The sequence below is a fragment of the Dermacentor andersoni genome, chromosome 8, assembly GCF_023375885.2.
Source record: "Dermacentor andersoni chromosome 8, qqDerAnde1_hic_scaffold, whole genome shotgun sequence".
NCBI lineage: Eukaryota > Metazoa > Arthropoda > Arachnida > Ixodida > Ixodidae > Dermacentor > Dermacentor andersoni.
This window is the reverse complement of record NC_092821.1, coordinates 126,085,062-126,108,756: the sequence shown is the minus strand read 5'-3', so window position 1 is coordinate 126,108,756 and position 23,695 is coordinate 126,085,062. Positions and strand designations below refer to the sequence as shown.

The window sequence follows — 23,695 nt, the reverse complement described above, 5'->3', positions numbered from 1 at the left end:
CGCGCTTTAAGTGACTAAGATTGTTCTTTTTCTTTTCCTGTATTTAATTTCCCCTCTCACACCTGAACGGTAGCAAGCCTATAGAGTAATTTTCCTGCATTTTTTATTTGTCCTAAGAAAAAGATAACGTTACTTTTACAGGAGTAAAGATACTGGTACGGTTGCATTACAACTCCTGATGAGGACCACTTTGAATGTAAGAAATTGTAACTAATATGTCATTCTGAGCGCTCTAAAACGCCACCAGTCCTGCTTGAATGGACAAACGTACTGCCGATCTGTGCCGGTCATACGCCCCGCGCGAGGCTAATTTAGCTCCGGCCGATTGCGTCATGCGTGGGTGACGATGACGCCACCTGTGTATGTGACACATACATAAGCAAGTAATAGTTTTTTCTTCCGTACTGCAATACCTAAGTAAGGCATGGGAGTAGCACTGTTGCGCAGCGCTAATAGTATAACGTGCTTTCGTTAAGTGTGGTTTCTGCATTTTTTTACGTGACAGGTCTTTAAAAGGCCAATCTTTGAGCGATTTTAAAGGGTTCCACGGGAAAAAGAAATATGCAGATTTCCCACCCACTGTAGGAATCAATGCTACGCGATGCATTCCGGGAGCAGCTGGGCGTCCAGCATTACCTACTGGGTTGCCCAGTGTGTAACCACATGGCACGACGTGTCCGTGTAAGGCCGCCAACCGTGTTGTGACGCTAGCGTGTGTGTGTTAAGTCAACAACAAGACGACGATAACGAAACGACAGCGGCTAGGATTGTTTGTCTACGACGATGGCGATAACGATGGCATGCCGGCGACGACGGCAATGAGAACAATGGACTGCGATAGCGTGGACCCTGATTTATTGTGCTCCGACAAAGAAATGTCACTACCTGAGTCAGTTGCAAATGTAATGCACTGGGAAAAGTGGGGCGATACTGGAGGAGGGGGGCAGGCAATATTGGAAAGCGGCAAGAAGCCTCATATTTTCCAAATTGACTCGGGACAGGCAAGCGGTGTTCGCCTAAAGAACACTAAGGACATCTGCATAAAAGAAAGGGACAGCCAAGTGTCAGCGCTAAAGAAGACAAATCCGATGTATAGCGGTTCAAATGATTCGATCATTAAATGTTGAACACGTCCCTCTATTTCGTCTCTTTGTCTTTCATCTTCATGTTCACTATTCACTGATTTTGTGTGTTATTCGTATTGTATTTTACGCTCAGTTAAGTCAACATTGACTTTATCGTCGACACTTAGTTCACCCTTTCTTTTTTTTTTGTGCAAGAGGCCAGGTAAGCAGTTCCTGGAGATAATGAAGTCTGTGGTGCAATGTGTTTAATTTTAGACTGGAATGGAATACTTCGATTTGAAACACAAACATTAAGTTTGCATCAGACACTGTGGCTATTCCAGCACGTCCAGTTGTAAGTCTAGTGGTCATCCCATCTATTTCTTGGCCTTGCGTACGTGTTGCTCGTTGGTTGTTTTCTCGTTCGTGATGTCGCTGTAAGCGAACAAGCACTGAAGGCAATTCTTTTGTAAAAGCTAGCGTGCTTGTTCAATGATCAGAGCTTGTTTTTCTGTTGTTTGCTGATTGACGGTGATGCGTAGTATCGGGATGTGCACTCGTGCCAACACGGCGGCACGCACATGCTCTTATTAATACCTTGTATAGCCAACACTGCATGAAACGTAGCCTGGGAGGCCGGGACATGCTTTTGGGATCAGGCTGCCGTTATGGATCGTGTTTAGCCTATATATAAAACATGGTGCAGGCAGTGCACACGTTGAGGTAAAAACAGAAAGAGGCCGAAGAGTGAGCCTGGCGAGGCACGATAGCGATTGTTTATTGTGCGGTGCGAAATTAGACGATGACGACGACGTGCAAGGAGAAGAAAAGATGCGCGTGGCCCGTCTCGTCAATTCCGTGCAATGTTGAAAAAGTTGCAGGTGGCCTCGGTTAATCGAAGCACGACTGCGGAACGGTCTTCCCGTATCTCATAACAAGTTTGCTTTGTCAATTTGAAGAAAGTCAACACTTCTAAGTTTTGAAATTTCCGGTGTATATGTCGACGCTTCCTATAGACTACAGTGTATACACAATTCGCAGGCACTCTATAGACTGACTATGTATATACAGAAAAACCCGCCATAGCGGCTCAGTAGATATGGTGGAGGAGGTTGATGGTTCGATTCCTTAACGCGGCGGCTACATTCAGACGGCGGAGGAATGCAGACACGCTCGTTTACAGTGCTTTGGGCGCACGTTACAGAGCACCGGTGGTCCAGTTTATTCATGAGCCGTCCGCTACGGCGTCTTTGATAGCCGAGTATGCAAGCTAAGGTACGAACAAAGAAGAACATCCGTTTCCCTGCTTACAGCAATGCTATACAGACATGTAGTTCACTTAACAACTGGTCTGACGCGTCCTTTGACCTTATAGTGACCTTAGTGAGTTGTAATTAGCCGCATCGTTTCAGCAGATCTTAAGTTGCCTTCGCGATCCCCACTTTGCGGCATTGCTGCTCAGTTGTAGTTCTCGAAGAAGACGACAAAAAAGGCGGCCGGCGACTTTCTCGGTCTCGTCAGCGTGACCGAACACCGGAAGCTCAGTTGAGACAGAAAAGTTACGGTACCCGATGCCCTATCTTTAGAACGGACAGCCCGACATGAGAATCAGGGTAGCGCTTAACCTTCACAGGAGCGTCTTATATATGCACGATCAGGCTCAGAGGACAAGAGAACATTACTCAAAGCACGTGACCCAAAGTGCACCGGGAGGAAACAAGGATTCCCCGCAGACGAAGGTGGCGCCACCGACGGCAAAAAAAGCGTACTTTCTGGAGGCCATAACCGCGAGGTCGAAGCGGAGGCGAACAGAATTTAAAGAAAAAGATTCCTTTCTGGCACGGACCGTTTGTTTCAGATTCGAACGGACATTGTCTGACCATAACATACCCCCGGAAATCGAGCCACGCCTGCCATCGCCGATTCTCCGTGCCTTGTTACTCTTCTACATAACGGCGTTGAAAGGAGAAAGTTGGAGCCAGCTCCAGCAGCAAAACGCTTAAAATAGCGATAGATCGTCGTTGGGCGCATTGCGTTCCTTTCTTTACGTGCTATGGGAAAAAAGCGAGGCTATGTACTGCCTTGCTAAAAATGTGCACCACTGTGGCTGCTAGAGCTGGTGATCTGTTGCAATGAAGGATCTACCATTATAAAATTGAGCAATGGCAGTGAAAGAGAGAAAGAGAGAGGACACACACATTATATATATATATATATATATATATATATATATATATATATATATATATATATATATATATATACTATGCATGTGCACATGAATGAAAGCAGTCTGTAGATTACGTATAAACCTCAAGTACACGCTTCTGCATTAACAAAGATTTGCACTTTTGTACATGTAATGTCCATGAACTGCGTCTATGCGAAAGCCATGAAGTAGTCACCTGGCTTGAATCTTCCTCTGGTTTACGAATCTCTGGATTGGTTAGTTGCAGAAAGCGTATATAGAGGCATGCTGCAGATCATCCGTATACCTCAAGTGAAGCATCCTGTCTTCACATAAATTTTAGTTTTTGCAGTATGTAAAGTTATAAAATTTCTATAGGCGAAAGTCATCAAGAAGCCGGTTAGTTTTAGTGTATCTTCCATACATTTCCAGACTTATTCTGTTAAAAATGTCTGTGACTTTTTTTCATTTTCTAGAAACTTGGAATACATTGTCAGTATTAGTGGTGTTTCGTCTCTGCAATGCCGAAAAAGGGCGCAGGTTCTGTCAAGCCCCTCCACGCAGTTTTCGCCGGTGTCCTCATCATCACGCTGCTTTAGTATAGTGTGGAATTAAATTTGTATCGGCATTTGTATAGAGAGTAGCCGGCAAGTTGTGCAATCTTGTATGTCCAGGGCACGGACTCTACACAGTCTTAACAGCAAAGTTTCTGTCTGTAATGCTTTGTATAGACTTTCCAGTGAATTTTATCAGGAGAATCCGCACAGCTCGTCAAACGGAAGAGCGCTTCGTGATTCCACGGTGCATTATGTATTGTTGGGCACGTGACCTCTCAGTGTGCAAATATAACCCTTCCAATGTCGGGCTTTTTTCGGCGGTGACGCACCCACGACATCCGGTCCGCCCCCCCCCCCCCTATATCATAAAACGAACACAACGGTTTATCTTTAGTTGTGCAAAATATCGATCAGATAATGGCAAATGTTTTTTTTGGTCTGGTGCTCGCATTATTATCCAACAAAAGGAATGTCATAAAGAACATAGTGGGACAGAGATGCGGAAACGCACCGGTACGGCAATGACGCTGAAGGGATTAATGAGCGACGAGCGTGTCACGTCCAGCCTCTGACTCCAGGTTGAACTGGGATGTAGCATCCTCGGCTGCTGCACACAAGTTTAGCGAACAAGAATGGAAAATTGTTTTATTCCTGTGTTTTACATCTCATTCGTAACTGTTTTCTTTTCCTCCACTATGTTGGGCAGCCCCGAAATTCAAGAACGGCGTAAAAAGAAACTCCACTAAAACGAAATAAAAGCGGACAGAAAGACGCTGGTACTGTTTAGCCACCTATGGAGCGCCCGTATGAATTGCCTCCTGGATACCTCGCGCCGTGAAGGTATTCCAGACATGTCGATACCACTGTTCAACTTGCGGAACAATAAAACGGAAAAGGCCCGCTTTTTTGTTCCACTTCTGACGGCTTAGCTCTTGTCTGTGAGTATTGAGCGTGCTTCGTTTTGCTCTGTTGTGCACGTTTACTCGGCATCCTTTGTAGTCTGCCTTTCCTGTTTTCTCCAGACTGGCCTTAACGAAATGGTTTCTTTCTTAGTCGAGGAGTCGCAAGAATGTTACGAAACCAAATGTTTCGCCACTATACCGCAGAGACAGCTCGATGCTCATGCCAGGAAACATTTCCGAGCAGGAAACTTTGGCACTTTCTTTGTATGTATGGCAATTGCAATGTATGTTAAGTAGTAGTATGTTTTGTTTGTAGCATGCATTGGTTGTACAGTTGGACTGAGTGTTTCTTGTAATGTGCTATTTATGCGGTTATGTAGAAGACTGCACGATATGTACATGTGTAGCATCTGCTGGTATATGTATGCTGTCTATTTATTTTTATTTATTCGGTATACCTACATCGCCTGTACGGCATTATCGTAGGGGGGTTAAAATACAGGTAGTCACAATGGAAACATATTCAGCAACATCAAAAGAATACATCAGTAAATAGAACATAGTGTAAGCACTAAAATTCGCAAAAGCGGTATAGAAACTAACAAAGTACAAAACAAAGTGAGTGACAAAGTAACTAACTAACAAAACAGAAAAAAAAGTAGCGTATGTGCAGAGATGAATAACAGAACAATCAAAGAATATGACTCTCAATAGCATTTTCAAAACTAGAAGCTGCCATCACTTCATTAGGGAGCTCATTCCAATCGCTAATCATGTTAGGAAAAAATGAATACTTAAACACATTGGTACGGCACTGATAAGCTCTAATTTTGTTAGCGTGGTCTCTCCTAGATGAAACGTAATGCGGCTCCTTGATGAACAGTGTTTTGTCGATACCAGTTTTACTTTTATATATATTGTAAAGGAATTTAAATCTTAGGATTTTCCTGCGTGAAGAAAGAGTTTTCCAACCCAACCCTTCCCTTATTCTGGATCCTCTGGTAGTAAAATTATAATTTCCTGTTACGAAGCGTGCTGCTTGCTTTTGGACGCGTTCTATTTTTTCTGTGAGGTTTATAGTGTATGGATCCCAGATAACGCATGCATATTCTAGAATAGGCGTGATGTTTGTTAAATACAAGGTTGCCTTCAGTGATGAAGGAGAATGCTTAAAATTTCGTCGGAAAAAGTGAAGAAGACGGTAAGCTTTCGCGCTAATTGAGTTAACATGATTAGTCCAGTCAAGCGTTTCAGAAAACGTAACTCCGAGGTACTGAACATCCTTAGCGGTACTGATTGCAATATTATTTAGGCAATAGGAACTGGGGAATTTTTTCTTTTTCTTTGTAAACTGCACATGGTAGCATTTACCAGTATTCAGAGTCATCTGCCACCGCTTGCACCAAATAGAAACTTTTTCAAGGTCGTCCTGTAAGACAGACATATCGGCATAACATTTCACTGCACGATACATGACGCAGTCGTCGGCATACAGTCTAACTGTTGAATTAAGGCCTACTACTAAATCATTAATATAAACTAGGAACAAAAGAGGCCCAAGCACAGAGCCTTGAGGCACTCCCGATAGCACGTGCATTGGAGCCGAGTTTACCCCATTAAGAACAACTTGCTGTTTGCGCAGGTGTAAATAATCCTTTATCCAGCCAAAAATATGTTCAGGAAGGCCTAGGAATGATAATTTTAAGCAAAGTAGATTGTGCGGGACGACATCAAATGCTTTCCGCAGATCAAGAAAGAGTGCATCTATCTGTTCACCATGGTCCAGGCCGAGTGCAATGTCATGAGTGAATTCGGCTAGTTGTGTTACGCACGAAAAACCAGAGCGAACCCATGCTGAGCCGAAGTGAAAAAGTTATTTGTTTGAAAATGTTTCATCAGATTAGAGTACAGGACATGTTCGAGAGTCTTACAGCAAACGGAAGTTAAAGATATCGGCCTGTAATTGCCTACGTGTGTACGATCACCTTCTTTAAATATCGGAGTCACGTTGGCTGTCTTCCAATCTTCGGGCAGTTTTTGATTATCTAGTGACTTGTTGAATAATATTACTAAGAAAGGTGCTATCTGTCTCGAACATTGTTTCAAAACATGATTAGAAATTCCATCGGGTCCATGAGCTGAATGCAGGTTTAGGTTAAACAACAAAGCCTCCACTCCTTCCTTGCTCACGGCAACGTTTTCCATTTCAGGTAATGGTGTCGGTGTGTAAGAAATAGCAATGCTACATGGCTTTGTAAAAACTGAATGAAAATACTTGTTGAATACTTCTGCTTTTCCTTTGTCCTCTTTAATTAGGTTACCATCATTTGTGATGGCCGGGATGCCAGTGTCATCCTTCTTGTTGCTCTTAATATACCGCCAGACCTCTTTGGGATTTGTTTTTAGTTTATCTGCTAAGGCTTGTAGATATGCATCCTTCGCAACCTTCAATTCGCTTTTAAGTTTTGTGCTGATATCCTTTAGCTTTTTGTACATGCTTGGGTTTTTAGTTTTGCAATATATTTTGTAAGTTCGGAATTTTTTCTGAATTGATGAACGTAAATCCTTATTAATCCAGGGTTTATCCTTGCGGCGCTTAGTCGAAACCACCTTAGACGGAACGAAATCTGAGGTCAATGAAAGCAGTTTATCCCTGAATATGACCCACAGACTGTCGATGCTACTAAATGAACTGTAATGCGCAAATATAGGCAGGAAATCATTTAACTCATTAGAAATAGCCTCATAATTACCCCTTTCATAAAAGAATACCTTTTTCGGCCGCATTTTGGTAAATTCTATTTTTCTGCAACGAATAGTACCTGCAACTACTTCATGGTCACTAATCCCTGGTACTGGTACAATGAAGTCTATGATATCTTTATGGTTACTAAAGACCAAGTCTAACACATTTCCGTCTGTACATCCAAAACGAGTAGGAAAATCAACGAACTGGAAGAGCCCATAGGTCATTATTAGCTCGCAAAATGCAGACTGAAGCAATGACTTATTATTCTGTACAGGACATAGGTCACGCCATTCAACATCTGGCATGTTAAAATCACCACCAAGAATTATCGTTTCAGATGACAGGACTGAGAGTGACCTTGAAAGGCTGATAAATGGTTCAACAGTGTTCAAATTTGGTGGTCTGTAGAAAGAACCGACAATAAGGGCGTTCCCATTTGAAAAGCATAATCTGCACCATACAGACTCTGAGGTATCGTCAGCTGGAAGAAATAGTGCACTTTCAATTGTGTCTCGAACTAGAACAAACACCCCCCCTCCCCGCGCATTTCTGTCCTTTCTATATGCAGCATAGTCTGATGGAAATACCTCAGAATCCGCAATGTCAGAATCTAGCCAGGATTCGGTGGCGATAACAATGTCAGGCTTTGATATCGATAGAAGGCCTGCAAAATCATTAGTTTTATTCTTCAGGCTTCGACAGTTTACGACAATAAAAGAAAGTTGTTCGGGTCTATTTCTAGTAAATCGGGAAGAAGGCTGTGTTGTTTGCTATTGCGTACATTCTCGAACAGAACCACTAGAGCCATCAAAAATATATGTTTTCCCACCCATCACCAGCTTGTTATACCTAAGCGTGTACTTCGTTTTCCGTTCCCGTGCATATGCGAGCAGAGAATTTCTTGCCTGACGAACATGTTTAGAATAATCTTCGCTTATTGAAAAGTTAGTTCCCTTAAGCTTAGAGGCAGCAGTCAAGACCCTTTGCTTATCTTTGAAAGCAGTGAACTTCACAATTACAGGCCTTTTTTTGTTAACTGCGTGTCTGCCAATTCTGTGCGCCCTCTCTATGGCGGAGGGGTTAATTTCTAGTTCGAGATTGTCTGCACAAAGCGAAATCACCTTGGACTCGGACTCGTTCCATGTTTCTTTTTCGGTGTCATCCAAACCAAAGAAAAGTAAATTATTTCTACGCGACCTGTTTTCAATATCGTCTTGTTTTGCCAATACATTGAGCACGGTATCAGCCAGATTAGTGTTGTGTGCCCGCAAACCTTCCCTTCCATTGCCCTCGGTCAGAGCTTCAACCTTTTTTGTCATCTGCTCAATTTGCTCATGCAGTGTTTTCTGCTGCGACCTCAAAACTTCAAGCTCCACGAGTATCTTCTCTTGGCCCTCTAGTAGTTTTGGTAGGCATTCTATTGCCTTTAATAGTTCATGTTCCGCCTTTTCTGAAAAAGGGCCGGGATTTTCCTCAACATCTCCGGCTATGAGTAAAAGCGCTTTCATCAAAGAAAATGTTGAACACACAGCACACCACACATCAGTCACGAGCCCAACAAGCCCCCCAGGTGACGTGTAGGGTTCCGGTACCGACATTGACATTCCGCAATCTGATCTATAATGGTAAAATTCACCAACCTGCAGAAACAGGAGCCTTAAGTGCGTGGTCCTCATGTCGGCACCGGAACCCAGTTGAGGAGAGCGTGGTAGCTGTTTAAATAGTCTGGCATCACGTGACGGGCCTTCCCGATATGCGGCCGCGAAGCCACTCTGAATCCAATGCGCAGTGGTCAAGTCGAGATATGGCCATGCAGCCACATCACTCGCTACTGCTGGGCACGTGCTGTCATCGCCGTTTCCCTTCCAAAGCAATGATGCCAGGTAAGCTGCGCACGCCATCGCCTCGTCTTCTCGCAGTGGTTGCAGATCAGCCGATGCATCCGATGTTGCCCCTGTGTATTTCCAAGCGATGTGCATATCGTTGTCCTTGCTGGCTCCCTCGAATTTCCATGACGAAAAGCCAGCGCCGCGGACCACTCCAAGTGCCTGAAAGAGCTGCAGAAACAGGAGCCTTAACTGCGTGGTCCTCATGTCGGCACCGGAACCCGACATATTGAGAGCTCTTTCTTGATTCGGTGGATGGTGGTGCATGGCCGTTCTTAGTTGGTGGAGCGATTTGTCTGGTTGATTCCGATAACGAACGACACTCTAGCCTATTAAATAGGTGCGGGGTTCCCAGCACCTTACAACCTTCTTAGAGGGACAAGCGGCTCCTAGCCGCACGAAACAGAGCAATAACAGGTCTGTGATGCCCTTAGATGTCCGGGGCCGCACGCGCGCTACACTGAAGGAAGCAGCGTGTCTTTATCCCTGTCTGAAAAGACTGGGTAACCCGTGGAACTTCTTTCGCGATTGGGATAGGGGCTTGCAATTGTTCCCCTTGAACGAGGAATTCCCAGTAAGCGCGAGTCATAAGCTCGCGTTGATTACGTCCCTGCCCTTTGTACACACCGCGCGTCGCTACTACCGATTGAATGATTTAGTGAGGTCTTCGGACCGATGTCCGGCGCGGCCTTTCGGTTGCGCCGGTCTGTTGGAAAGATGAGCAAACTTGATCATTTAGAGGAAGTAAAAGTCGTAACAATCACACATGTACATAAAGTACATGTGTGTGTGTGTGTGCAATACTTGCATATCCTATCTACAGAATATTTTATCTACATGTTACATGTACAAGGATACCAGAATGTATAGCGCTATATGTACAAAACTCTAACTCGTCATGAGGCAGGGAATAACCGATTCCGCATTCGCGCGTAAACATATCCTTTTTATTATGTAAAAAAAGTTTCACACACAATGTCAGTCGAAGCATGCAACGCATATGTAATTAAAGCTAATTCAAACAATGAGATGAGTGGTTAAGCACAAAGGGTGTTATATCTATGCTTACAATGGTACACAATTATCATATAGTTTCTCGACGAGTCAGCAATATGAAAAACTTACTACACCTGATAATGGCACCTTTCAGCTTCTACTCGACGTTGTAGTTCTTGTTACTAAAGTTTCTCAGCGCATAAGGCACACACAATAATATTGGACATGCAGCGCTGAACAAACAGCTGTGAGCGTTCATTCCTACTTTACACAACTCTTGCGCTGGGCCTTGGTAATGTAGTACTGGCTAGCCCAACAATCAACTTCGGCAACCCTTGCTTCTGTGGAATCACACATGTTCTTGTTTCCATGCTTACTGAAGTCATCGTGTTTCCGTGGCTCTTTTGTGTCTGTGTACACGAGTGCTGAGCCTTGGAATATGGCACTCAGGGGGGATCTTACCAGATGCCCTGTGGCATACGACAGTAATTGGTGATTGCAGGCAACGTAGCCTGCATACACTTGTCAAAGACTGCACATGCGATAGTGCTTACGTATAGTAGCCAGTTACCGCTATGCGGGAACACTTCATACGTTGACTCACATCTTACGTGATTAAGCGATATCCATCAATCAAATGCACCTAAATTTATTTAGTGGTATGCATGAGGTTTTGCTGCTGATTGGCAGGCGTCATCTATAGCTTTTAAGACGCTGCACAGTTCTAGCGAATAAGATGAACGTGCGGTCCATTCTGGCGGTGGCAGATAATCCAAATGCCAGCATATATGCTCGGACTCTCGGCTCTATAAAGGAGCTCTCCGCCACTACAAAGCAAGGCGCGCCCTCCAAAAGGGTATCTCACCGAAACTCGCCCGCATTGCAGGTGATTCGCGCACTGCACTAGGACTGCGGAATAAGAAGGCGGATGTATCGAGCAATGCACTCCTCCCTCTTTCTCGAAGAGCCCATCGGCTCACGTGTTTACGAACCCGCAGAGCGCGGGCGTGCCTGAACGCCGAGCAGCCGCTATAAGCTTACAGGCGGCCGCTCTCCAAGAGACGACCGTGGCGCGATGTTTTTCCATAGCCGGGCAAATGTCTCCTCGGGGAGCAAAGAGCCGCCGCCGCTGCTCGCGTGTTGAGCCCATGCCGCTTTGAAGTAGGCAGGCTATTGTCTAGCTTTTCTCAGTCCGTTCATTTACATTACGGGCCCCTTTCGAGTGCTATGAAGTGCGACGGGTGAATAAACAGCAAAATGAGGCACGTGCGAACGGTAATATGAAGTACGGCAAGCGCGAACCATCGCGGCTCTCTTTGCCTTCACATTCAAGTCCATACATAGTGAGGTAGAACGCCTATAAAGTTTCTGTATTGCAGAGAACTCATGCATCATTTATTTTTTTATGTCTCTTACTTTATGAATGTGCAAATGTGTCGACTCGTTTCCCGGCATCTTCTTTTCTCTGACGCCGTATGCTCCAAGATGAAGTGATGTGGCATGTTTTAAATAACGCACTTGCAAGTGCGGCGGGGTTGGGGCTTGATAAGTAATGACTTACTCAGAACATTGTCTGCTGTGCGACACCTTAAGTTAGACCGCGTCTTGTTTTGACGCTGAGCTGCGATTGCACACGCTCTTAGCAACAATGGAACGCTATCAACTACAACTACTTTAAAGAAGTGCGAAGGGTGCAGCCCCCTCACCACCCCCTACTCAACTGAATTTGTGTGAGAGAGAGAGAATAACTTTATTGAACTGGGGAAATGGGGATAGGGGATTAGGAGCTTGATGGGTGGTGCCCCAAGTCCAGGGCTCCACTGGCTTCTGCCGCTAGCCGAACGTGACCAAGAAGAGCCTTTTGCACCTTCGGGTCTGAGCTGGCGAGTTGTGCCTCCCATTGCTCCAGTGTGTGAGATAGAAAAGAAAGGAAAGACAGGGAGGTTAACCATAGGCGTTTCCGGTTTGCTACTCTGCCCTGTAGAAGACGATTATTAAAGAAAAAGCCAGAGAGATGGGGACTAAAGCACGTTCTGACTAAAGTTATTTATGTGTGCAACCGGCGAAACCCCCTCCCAGATACTATTGCCGTGTCACCTGAGCGCTGCTTAACCCAAACAAACACGTTACATTTCCCAACAGTATGTCCTACGGAGGCTTTGCCGCAACATCCCTCTATCTACAGCGGTGCACCCTTTACATGAGGACAATGCAATGTGGTTAACTTCCGGCTTAATTGGCGCTAATTGCGTCCCTACCGTAATTTTTACCTACTCTGCAAATCATTATCGTTTGCCGTGGATAACCAGCGAACGGGCCTTCCTGATACCACTGCCGCTTCAGGTGAGCCCTGCTTAACTCAAGCGAACGCTTTCCATTTCCCAACAGTGTGCCGTATGAGGCTTTGTCTCAACATGCCTATATCCACAGCGGTGCACCCTTTACAGGAAGACAATGGAATGTCGTTAATTTCCAACTTCATCGTCGCTAATTGCCCTCGTACATACAATTTTGCCTACTGTGCGAATAATTCTTGTTTTCTTTGGGTCACCACCGATTACACCTTCCAGACACCGTTGCTGCCTCACGTGAGCCCTGCTTAGCCCAAGCGAACACGCTCCATTTCCCCGCAGTGTGCCAAAGAGACGCTTTGCCTTAACATGCCTGTATCTACAGCGGTACACCCTTTACAGGAGGACAATGCAATGTGGGTAATTTTGACTTTATTGGCACTAATTGCCGTACCACTGTTAGTTTTCAGATACCCTGCGAATTATTCTCGTTTCCCGTGTAACAGGCAAACCCACCTCCCCAGACACCATTGCCGCCTCGCGATAACTTTGTTTAAGCCAAGCGAATGCGCTCCATTACCCAACAGTATGCAGTACGGAGGCTTTGCCTCCGTAATGCATACTGTACGTACTTTATAGCACGTGCCTATAATTTCAACCTACTCTGCGAATTATTCTAGTATCCTGTGGACAACCGGTGAACGCACCTTCCTGTCACTACTGCCACCTCAGGTGAGCCCTGCTTAACCCAAGGGAACGGGCTCCATTTCCCAGCAGCATGCCATACGGAAGCTTTGCCTCAGCATCTCTCTATTTACAGTGGTGTACCCTTTACAGGAGGACAATGGAATTGGGCTAATTTCCGATTTTTTCGTTGTTAATTGGACCCATACCTATAATTTTGCCTACTGTGTGATTAATTCTTGTTTGCTGTGTGTGATCCCCGAATCCACCTTACAGGAACTATTGCTGTCTCATGTGAGCCGTGCTTAGCCTAAGCGAACGCGCTCCATTTCCCCAGAGTGTGCCGTACGGAGGCTTTGTCTCAACATGCCTATATCTACCGCGGTGCACCCTTTACAGGAACGCAATGCACCGTGATTAATTTATTTATTTCACTATACTGCAGGCCCTCCTCGGGCTCGTGCAGGTGTGGTTACAACATGGAATACAGTACGAAAAGAAGAAAAGAGAAAAAATGAAACCACTGTATCCAAAACAAAGAGCATTAGCACGCACAAATATGACCATATTCAATAAATACATACACTCTGCTTAAATGAGCGGTTCGTAGAAGCAGGAAAAACAACGCCTAAGATAAGTATGCATCGACAAGAGGCTGCATATGAAATACAGATAACTTCAGTTACTTTATCACAATTCGAATTCCAGATTCTCATTACTGTCAATAAATGCATTGACAGAAGGGCAGTTTACGGCTCCAGAGGGTAGCATCTTCCAATGGGAAATGGCGTGCGGGAATAAAGAGTACTTGTGAATGTTATTATGGCTGGGATGGTGCCGTATTGATTTATTATGATTCGCTCGGGCAGAAAGTCTGAATGGCGCTTAAATGTATGTTGCTTGTGGTATTCGATAGGAGCCGTGATAATGCAAATATAGATATGTTATTCTGGAAATCATTCTACGTTGAGCTAGTGGTTGAACGCTAGCCTTGACGCACAGGTTCGTAATGCTCATTTGACGGGAATATTGCGAATATATTGTCACGTGGTAGTGACGTTAAAGAAGACAGTAGCAGTACTGTGAAAGACAAAACTAGCTTTTATTGGGCGAACCTGTGCCCACAAAACAGGCTACACTTAAAGCACAACGATAGCGGCGAACACAGTCGGCGATCGTCAAAAACCTGATCAGCGGGTCAAGCGCGTCGGCTTTTATAGAGCAGACATCGAATGTTCCAGACTAATCGTTGGGACCCGCGTGCCTTCCACAGAGTTCTACACCATTCGCGTCAGGCGATGAAATCAGATAACACAAGGTTCGGCGACAATAGACCGCGGATAGAAGCATCGATAACTTTCCAGAAACTTCGGATACATGCAGGCGCGTCCCGCGCTGTGTGATAGCATTTGTTAGGCGGCAAAGCGTGGTCGCCCGATAAAGATAAGTACACGTGTCAATACCCCCCTCCCAAAAAAAGCATCGACCCGATGCTGCAACCAAACGAAAGTAATAAACAAAAGCACTCGTAGCAAAGAAAACAACAAAAATAACGAAGCTCGTCAGCGTCCGTAAAAGGGTTTAAGGCGCACCACGTGGACCACTTCAGATCGTGCGCGGCGCCGCTGTGAATGTGAAATGCCGTCTGGCGCGACCTCATAGTCCAGAGCGCCAATACGTCGGATGACCTTGTAGGGTCCGAAATAGCGTCGCAGTAGCTTCTCACTGAGTCCTCGTCGGCGTATCGGGGTCCATACCCAAACACGGTCGCCGGGCTCGTACTCGACGAAGCGTCGTCGGAGGTTGTAGTGTCGGCTGTCGGTCCTGTTACGTTTCGCCTACAACGCGCGGTAATGCCGGCGCGGATGCAACGGACGCCGGGGCTTTGTTCAAAACGGCGGACATTTTGGCCTGTTCGACGCCGCCGCAACGCCTACCCGCCAAGCGTGTCCAGGCGTGTTTCAGTGCCACGTGTCTTCGTGTGTGCGTGTGTGTGTGTGTGCCCTCGCTTGTCAAAGCGCGGCAGCCGGGGAGCGGAGTTCCCCGAATGAGGAGCCTGGACGTCTCTCGGCTCAACTGTTCGCGCCGTCGTGTGGGTGAGGGTTGGCGATGCGTCACTTCACTCGGTTCAGCAGGTCTCTCGGCCCGACAGTTCGCGCCGTCGTGGGCTCATGCTCCGCCGTCCCGTGACCTTCATCCCGTGACCTTCCCTCCTTCCCTTTTGGACCGCGACGCCGGGAGTATAAGAGCAGCTGCCCCCGGACGCCAGGAGAGAGGCTCCGATTTGTACTGTTGAGTTACGTGCTCTCCCGTCTCTCCACTTCGGTCGAACTGACCGGCCGCTCTTTTGCTATGTTAGAATAAACAAGTTGTTCTGTTACCAGTCTTCTCATGCTTTGCCGGGACCTTCGGATGCTTCCAGTGCCCCAGGCCGCCAGGCCAACGCTACCCTTGGGGCTTGCGACCCATTGGCAATAACGGGCGTCAGCACCGAGACCCCATCAACTCGTGCCAGCGGTGCGATTACAACAGTCCTCTGCTGGTTCCTGATCCGCAGGCGGGCGAGCTGGCGGGATTCTTCGGCGCGCTGGAGATAGATAGCGACGTCAAGATTGTCCTCGTCAGTGACGTGGGGCAGCATGGCGTCGAGCGTCGTCGTCGGGTTTCTGCCGTAGACCAGCTTAAATGGCGTGATCTGTGTTGTTTCTTGCACCGCCGTGTTGTAAGCGAATGTTACATACGGCAGGACCGCGTCCCACGTCTTGTGCTCAACGTCGACGTACATCGCTAGCATGTCGGCGAGGGTCAGGCGCTCCGTGAGACCATTCGTTTGCGGATGGTAGGCAGTTGTCCTCCTGTGGCTTGTCTGGCTATATTGCAGAATGGCTTGGGTGAGCTCTGCTGTAAAAGCCGTTCCTCTGTCGGTGATGAGGACTTCTGGGGCGCCATGTCGCAGCAGGATGTTCTCGACGAAAAATTTCGCCACCTCGGCTGCGCTGCCTTTCGGTAGAGCTTTTGTTTCAGCGAAGCGGGTGAGATAGTCCGTCGCCACGACGATCCACTTATTCCCGGATGTTGACGTCGGAAACGGCCCCAACAAATCCATCCCAATCTGCTCGAATGGTCGACGAGGAGGTTCGATCGGCTGTAGTAACCCTGCTGGCCTTGTCGGTGGTGTCTTGCGTCGTTGACAGTCTCGGCATGTCTTGACGTAACGGGCGACGTCGGCGGTCAGACGCGGCCAGTAATACCTTTCATGTATCCTCGACAGCGTCCGGGAGAATCCGAGGTGCCCAGCAGTTGGATCGTCGTGTAAGGCGTGCAGTACTTCTGGACGCAGCGCCGACGGAACAACAAGAAGGTAGTTGGCGCGGACTGGTGAGAAGTTTTTCTTCACGAGTAGGTTGTTTTGAAGCGTGAACGAAGATAATCCACGCTTAAATGCCCTAGGGACAACGTCGGTGTGCCCTTCCAAATACTCGACAAGGGCTTTTAGCTCCGGGTCCCCTCGTTGTTGATCGGCGAAGTCTTCCGCGCTTATTATTCCAAGGAAGGCGTCGTCATCCTCGTTATCTTGCGGCGGCGGGTCAATGGGGGCGCGTGATAGGCAATCGGCATCTGAGTGTTTTCGTCCGGACTTGTATGTTACAGTGATGTCGTATTCTTGTAGTCTGAGGCTCCACCGTGCCAGCCGTCCTGAAGGGTCCTTTAAGTTAGCTAGCCAACACAACGCGTGATGGTCGCTGACCACTCTGAATGGCCTGCCATATAGGTAGGGGCGAAATTTCGCTGTAGCCCAAACGATGGCGAGGCATTCCTTTTCCGTTGTGGAATAATTGCCTTCCGCTTTTGACAACGACCGGCTAGCGTAAGCTATCACGTGTTCCTGTCCATCTTTTCTCTGGACTAGGACGGCACCGAGGCCTAGGCTACTGGCGTCAGTGTGGATTTCGGTATCGGCGTGCTCGTCGAAGTGCGCAAGTACGGGCGGCGACTGCATGCGCCGTTTGAGTTCTTCAAATGAGTCGGCCTGCGGCGTTTCCCACTTGAACTCGACGTCACATTTAGTTAGCTGTGTCAGCGGCTCAGCAATGCGTGAAAAGTCCTTGACAAATCGCCTGTAGTAGGCACACATGCCAAGAAATCTACGCACTGCCTTCTTGTCGGTGGGCTGCGGGAACTTTGCGATGGCAGCTGTCTTCTGCGGGTCGGGGCGGACTCCAGACTTGCTGATGACGTGGCCTAGGAACAGAAGCTCATCGTAGGCGAAGCGGCACTTTTCTGGCTTCAGAGTGAGGCCTGATGACTTGATGGCCTCGAGTACTGTTGCAAGCCGCCTAAGGTGATCGTCGAAATTTCCGGCGAAGACAACGACGTCATCCAAGGAAACGAGACAGGTCTGCCACTTCAATCCTGCTAAAACCGTGTCCATCACGCGCTGGAACGTTGCAGGCGCCGAGCACAGTCCAAATGGCATAACCTTGAACTCGTAGAGGCCGTCTGGGGTGATGAAGGCGGTCTTTTCGCGATCTCTTTCGTCGACTTCTATTTGCCAATAGCCAGACTTGAGGTCCATCGACGAGAAGTATTTAGCGTTGCAGAGCCGATCCAATGCGTCGTCTATCCGTGGGAGGGGGTATACATCCTTCTTCGTGATCTTGTTCAGTCGACGATAATCGACACAGAAACGTAGGGTTCCGTCCTTTTTCTTTACCAGGACAACAGGGGATGCCCACGGGCTTTTCGACGGCTGGATGATGTCGTCGCGCAGCATTTCGTCGACTTGTTCTCTTATAGCTTCACGTTCCCGCGTCGAAACTAGGTAAGGGCTCTGGCGTAGTGGTCGAGCGCACTCTTCGGTTATTATGCGATGCTTTGCGACTGGTGTTTGTCGAATCCTCGATGACGTCGAAAAACAGCCTTTGTATCGTCGTAGCAGACTTCTGAGCTGTTGCTGCTTAATCGCGGGGAGACTTGGATTTATGTAGAAGTCTGGCTCGGGAACTACGGTCGTCGGGGTAGATGCGACAGAATCCGAGAGGACAAACGCATCGCTGGTTTGCTAAATTTCCTCGATGTATGCGATCGTCGTGCCCTTGTTGATGTGCTTGAACTCCTGGCTGAAGTTTGTCAGCAACACCTTTGTGTTTCCTCCGTGCAGTCGAGCCATCCCTCTTGCGACGCAAATTTCGCGGTCCAGCAGTAGACGTTGGTCGCCTTCGATGACGCCTTCTACGTCAGCGGGTGTTTCGGTGCCGACCAAAATAACAATGCTGGAGCGAGGCGGGATGCTCACTTGATCTTCGAGCACACTCAAGGCGTGGTGACTACGAGGGCTCTCCGGCGGTATCGCTTTATCTTCCGACAGCGTTATTGACTGTGACTTCAGGTCGATGATTGCGCCGTGTTGGTTCAGGAAGTCCATACCGAGAATGACGTCTCGTGAACACTGTTGGAGGATAACGAAAGTGGCAGGGTAAGTCCGGTCATGAATGGTTATTCTTGCCATGCAGATTCCAGTCGGCGTGATGAGGTGTCCTCCAGCGGTGCGAATTTGAGGGCCTTCCCATGCAGTCTTAACCTTCTTCAACTGGGCGGCGATGTGTCCACTCATGACGGAGTAATCAGCCCCTGTGTCCACTAAGGCGGTAACTGCGTGGCCGTCGAGAAGCACGTCGAGGTCGGTGGTTCTTTGTCTGGCGTTGCAGTTGGGTCTTGGCGTCGGATCACGGCTGCGTCGTGTTGAACTGAAGCTTGAACGTCGCGTCGTCAAGTCGTCTTTCGTCGGTGTAGTCTTGGCTTCCTGACTTCATCGGGGCGGCGGCGTGTCGTCATTAGGTCGTCGAGATGGTTGCTTTGTCGTCTTCGTCGGCGGCGGAGGATCTTCGTCAGTTCGACGAACAGCAACCGCACCTCCATCGGTTGCTGCTTTTAGTTTTCCGGATATGGGCTGACGGACCGGCCGCGGGCTGGGCCAGTGTATGGTCGGCGCTGCGGCGACAGGTAGCGGCCTGGTGACGGCGAACGGGAAGCTCGTCGAGGGCTCCACTGAGTGGCGGCGAGGTAGTCGGCGATATCGCGAGGTCGTTCGCCAATCTGTGGCCGCGGCGCGTTAACGGCGAAACCTCGCAGTCCCATCTCCCGGTATGGGCATCGGCGGTACACATGGCCGGCTTCCCCGCAGTGGTAGCAGAGCGGGCGGTGGTCAGGAGCGCGCCAAACGTCTGTCTTCCTCGGGTAGCTGCGCTGGGCGACGGGTGGTCGTGCGGGTGGCGGCGGCGGCGGACGACGGAATTGCGGCCTGACAGGGCCCTGGCGCGGTCGCGGAGGGGGACCTTGACGGCGTGCGACGGCGGCGTAGGTCATCGCTTGCGGCTCAGGCTGCGGCGATTCAGGGGCTACTCCAAGTTGTTGTTGGAGTTCCTCACGCACGGCGTCGGCAATCGAAGCCACTTGAGGCTGTGATGATGGGAACAGCTTTTGTAGCTCCTCCCGCACGACAGCTCGGATAGTCTCGCGTAGGTCGTCGGTGGCCAGTGACTGAACTCCGGCGTAGTTTGTCGCGTTCGTGCGGCGGTCGAATTGCCGGCTTCGCATCTCGAGTGTCTTCTCGATGCTAGTGGCCTCGCGAAGAAACTCGTCGACGGTCTTCGGTGGGCTTCGTACCATACCGGCGAAAAGTTCCTCCTTTACACCACGCATTAGTAGCCGGACTTTCTTTTCCTCGGACATTTCCGGGTCGGCGTGGCGGAATAGGCGGCTCATTTCTTCTGTAAAAATCGCGGTGGTCTCGTTAGGCAGCTGCACTCGGGTTTGTAGTAGTGCTTGGGCTCGTTCTCGGCGTACGACGCTTGTGAATGTCTGCAGGAAGCCGCTTCGGAAAAGGTCCCAGGTCGTTAAGGTGGCTTCTCTGTTCTCGAACCACGTCCTGGCAGCGTCTTCCAATGCGAAGAAGACATGTCGCAGTTTGTCGTCGCTGTTCCAGCTGTGAAATGCAGCGACCCTCTCGTACGTCTCGAGCCAGGTTTCCGGGTCCTCGAATGTTGAACCGCGGAATGTGGGGGGCTCCCTGGGCTGCTGCAGCACGACGGGGGATGCTGGGGCTGCCATTGGGGTGGACTTGGTGGCAATCTTCCTGTTCGTCTCAGGTAGAAGTCCGTACTCTGGGGGCAGTCCTTGCAGTCGGCGGCTAGCACGCTGGCCTTGGGCGACGTTGGTTTTGTCCTCGGGCTTCGGGCTTGGATCGCGGCTTTGCGGGGGCGTTCTGTACATGAACGCACAAGCACCTCCACCATATGTCACGTGGTAGTGACGTTAAAGAACACAGTAGCAGTACTGTGAAAGACAAAACTAGCTTTTATTGGGCGAACCTGTGCCCACAAAACAGGCTACACTTAAAGCACAACAATAGCGGCGAACACAGTCGGCGATCGTCGAAAATCTGATCAGCGGGTCAAGCGCGTGGGCTTTTATAGAGCAGACATCGAATGTTCGAGACTCATCGTTGGGACCAGCGTGCCTTCCACAGAGTTCTACACCATTCGCGTCAGGCGATGAAATCCGATAACACAAGGTTCGTCGACAATAGACCGCGGATAGAAGCATCGATACCTTTCCAGAAACTTCGGATACATGCAGGCGCGTCCCGCGCTGTGTGATAGCATTTGTTAGGTGGCAAAGCGTAGTCGCCCGATAAAAATAAGTACACGTGTCAATATGAACCTCAATGCTAAGTTCTGTATGCGTTCTAGTTTTTCAGTTAAATACTTCTGGTGCGGGGCCCAAATAATGTCAGCATGCTCTAGTTCCGACTTGATTGGCCCTAATTGCCTCCATGCCGTCAATTTTCCATACTCTGCAAATTATTCTAGTTTTCCACGGGTAAGAAAAACCGCCAAGGGGCCGTGGAGAACAGACGTGTCTCACATGCATGGCTCCTGATTTTCGTGTTTCTCACACAGGAATAAGACCAGTCACGAAGCCAAGTTTTGCACTGGTGCAACAGACAAGACGAGAATAATCGGCGGACACTAGCCACTTTTGCGTGGCTGCACCTTATCTCAAGCTATCAAACGTTATTCCCGACGGCCGCACGCCAGCCTGGTTACGCCTAAAGCCAAAACCAGCTCCCGCAATCTCATCAGAAGAAACATGATCGCACGGTGCTTTGCGTGAGCACGGGTACACGAGCCCTCGCCCACGCCGCGGCAAAGAGCTCCTACGATGAGCTGAGAGGCAGGTGCAGAAAGCGAAGTGTGAAAGAACCAGAAAGAAATTGAAGTAAATGCAATTCAAATGGACCAGACGGAAGAAAACACCGGGTAAAATACCTGAAAGTATGGTGCAGAAAAGGGCCGAACAATCAAAGCGGGAAGCGCCTGGAGCATAAGAAACAAAAAAGGCAAGAAAGACACCTCGAATACAAAGATGCCGGCAAATAATAATAAAAAAAACCCTAACCAATGAGCAAACGTTCAATCCAGCACCGTCACTGCAACAACGCAGACCCAGGATGCCACCACTGCCGTTCGACGACTTTGAGATCGTCTACTCCACGAAAGCATGTCTCCACCTAGCCAAGTGGAATACCGTTGCAGTCATGCACGCAATCGGCAGAGCAAGTGGACTATCGCAGCAGGATTTCAACGACAAAGTACGCATACAAGTAGAGAGAATGAAAAATTTCGTACTCAAAGTCCTCTGTAGCTTGTCACATAATGTGTTCCAGTTCTGCCTGACGAGGTGGTCTACATAGTCTTGAGCCCGCTTGGCAGGGAAAGCGACGCGTGACTTAAGCTTTCTGTTAAGCTTTTGTCGCCTCCATCTTTTGAGGATGCCATTTCTGGCCTCGCAGAGGTGGAGATGTGCGTCGTCCGCGGACGTATCGCCATGGAGTTGCATGATCTTGGTGTTGTGCTCTGCTGTATCTAATATATTTTTGAACCACTCGTCAATGTCGGTTATGGTTGCTCCGGAATCTAGCTTGTCCCTAAAGGATTTACTTTCAATTAGTCGTGCAATTCCGGTCTTGACCTACCTACGAGTGTGTGCTACATCTCATTGGAGGATATGGTGATCGCTACCTAACATTTCATGGAGTCGACTCCCCTCTGTGCAGGGGACGTCCGCTGTAAAGATAAGATCGTGGTTTGTATCCCTGGAGCCGCTGTTTCCAATTCTCATGGTCTGGAGAGGATCATTACAGAAGGTGAGTCTGTGTTCATCGTGCATCTAGCACCCTTCCTCGTGGTAGTATGATAGCCTCATGCCGTGGTTGAGGCGTTTAAGTCCCCCACTATTACGAGTTGGTGACCATTCGTATCTTTCCTGATTCCTCTTACAATGTGATCCAAGTCAGGTAGCTGGTCGCGAGGGGGGCGTACACGCTGGCCACGAATAAGCTTTTCTGCGTCTTTCATTCCGGTAAAACTAAAACTTTGATTAGGGTGCGTTCTGTCTAGGTGTTCTCTACGTCATGTTTTTGAGCTGTGAGAGTCTTCTTGACCAGTATGGCAGTGTGTTGGGTTTGTGGATATATGATGTCTCCTTGCAGTCGGACGTTCTTCGTGATGCTTTTTTGTAGTGCTATCACGTCGGGTTGATTCAGCATGAATAATTCTTGCAGGTTGGCGTGTTGGTTCGGTATTATCGTAAGTTACATTGCCATACGTGTATAGCTTAATTATTTTCGTTAGGGGCCGCTATTGTTGTACTTTTGACGAGCGCGGAACTTTGGAGCGCATTCAAAAATCATCGCCTGGGGAAAGAAAGCTAACTGCTTAGGAAACAAAATAGCCCTCCTCCTTCACATGCGATAGCACAGTGTGTCCATGGGCGGCGCGGAAAGTCTCAAAGCCGGCATTAGAAATCATAGTTAGCGGGCTAACGATGCCGAAAGGGTGCGGTACGGAAAGAGTTAACCGAAGCGAATGCCCTCCATTTCGCCGTAAGGATGTTTTGCCTCAGCATGCCTCTCTCTACAGCAGTGCATCTTTTACAGGAGGACAACACAATGTGGTTCGTTTCCGACTTCATTGGAGCTAATATCGCCCGCACCGTTAATTTCACCTGCTATGCGATTAATTCACGTTTCCCAGGGGTAATGGGTGAACCCACCTCCCAAACCATTTCTCCATTTCTCCATTTTGTCGTAAGGATGTTTTGCCTCAGCATGCCTCTATCTACACCAGTGCATCATTTACAGGAGGATAATGCAATGTGGTTCGTTTGCGACTTCATTGGAGTTAATTGCGCCTGTACCGTTAATTTCACCTGCTCTGCGATTAATTCACGTTTCCCAGGGGTAATGGGTGAGCCCACCTCCAAAACACCGCCCGCTTCACGTTAGCCCTGCTTAGCCCAAGCAAATGTGCTCCAT

At 48.3% G+C, this 23,695-nt stretch overlaps 1 long non-coding RNA gene across 2 annotated transcripts in view; it reads right to left on the bottom strand.

Moving 5' to 3' along the window:
• The window catches only part of LOC129383323 (uncharacterized), a 192,140-nt gene that overhangs the window by 95,659 nt on the left and 72,786 nt on the right, over nt 1-23,695 (bottom strand). The gene's annotated exons all lie outside the window — the stretch shown is intronic.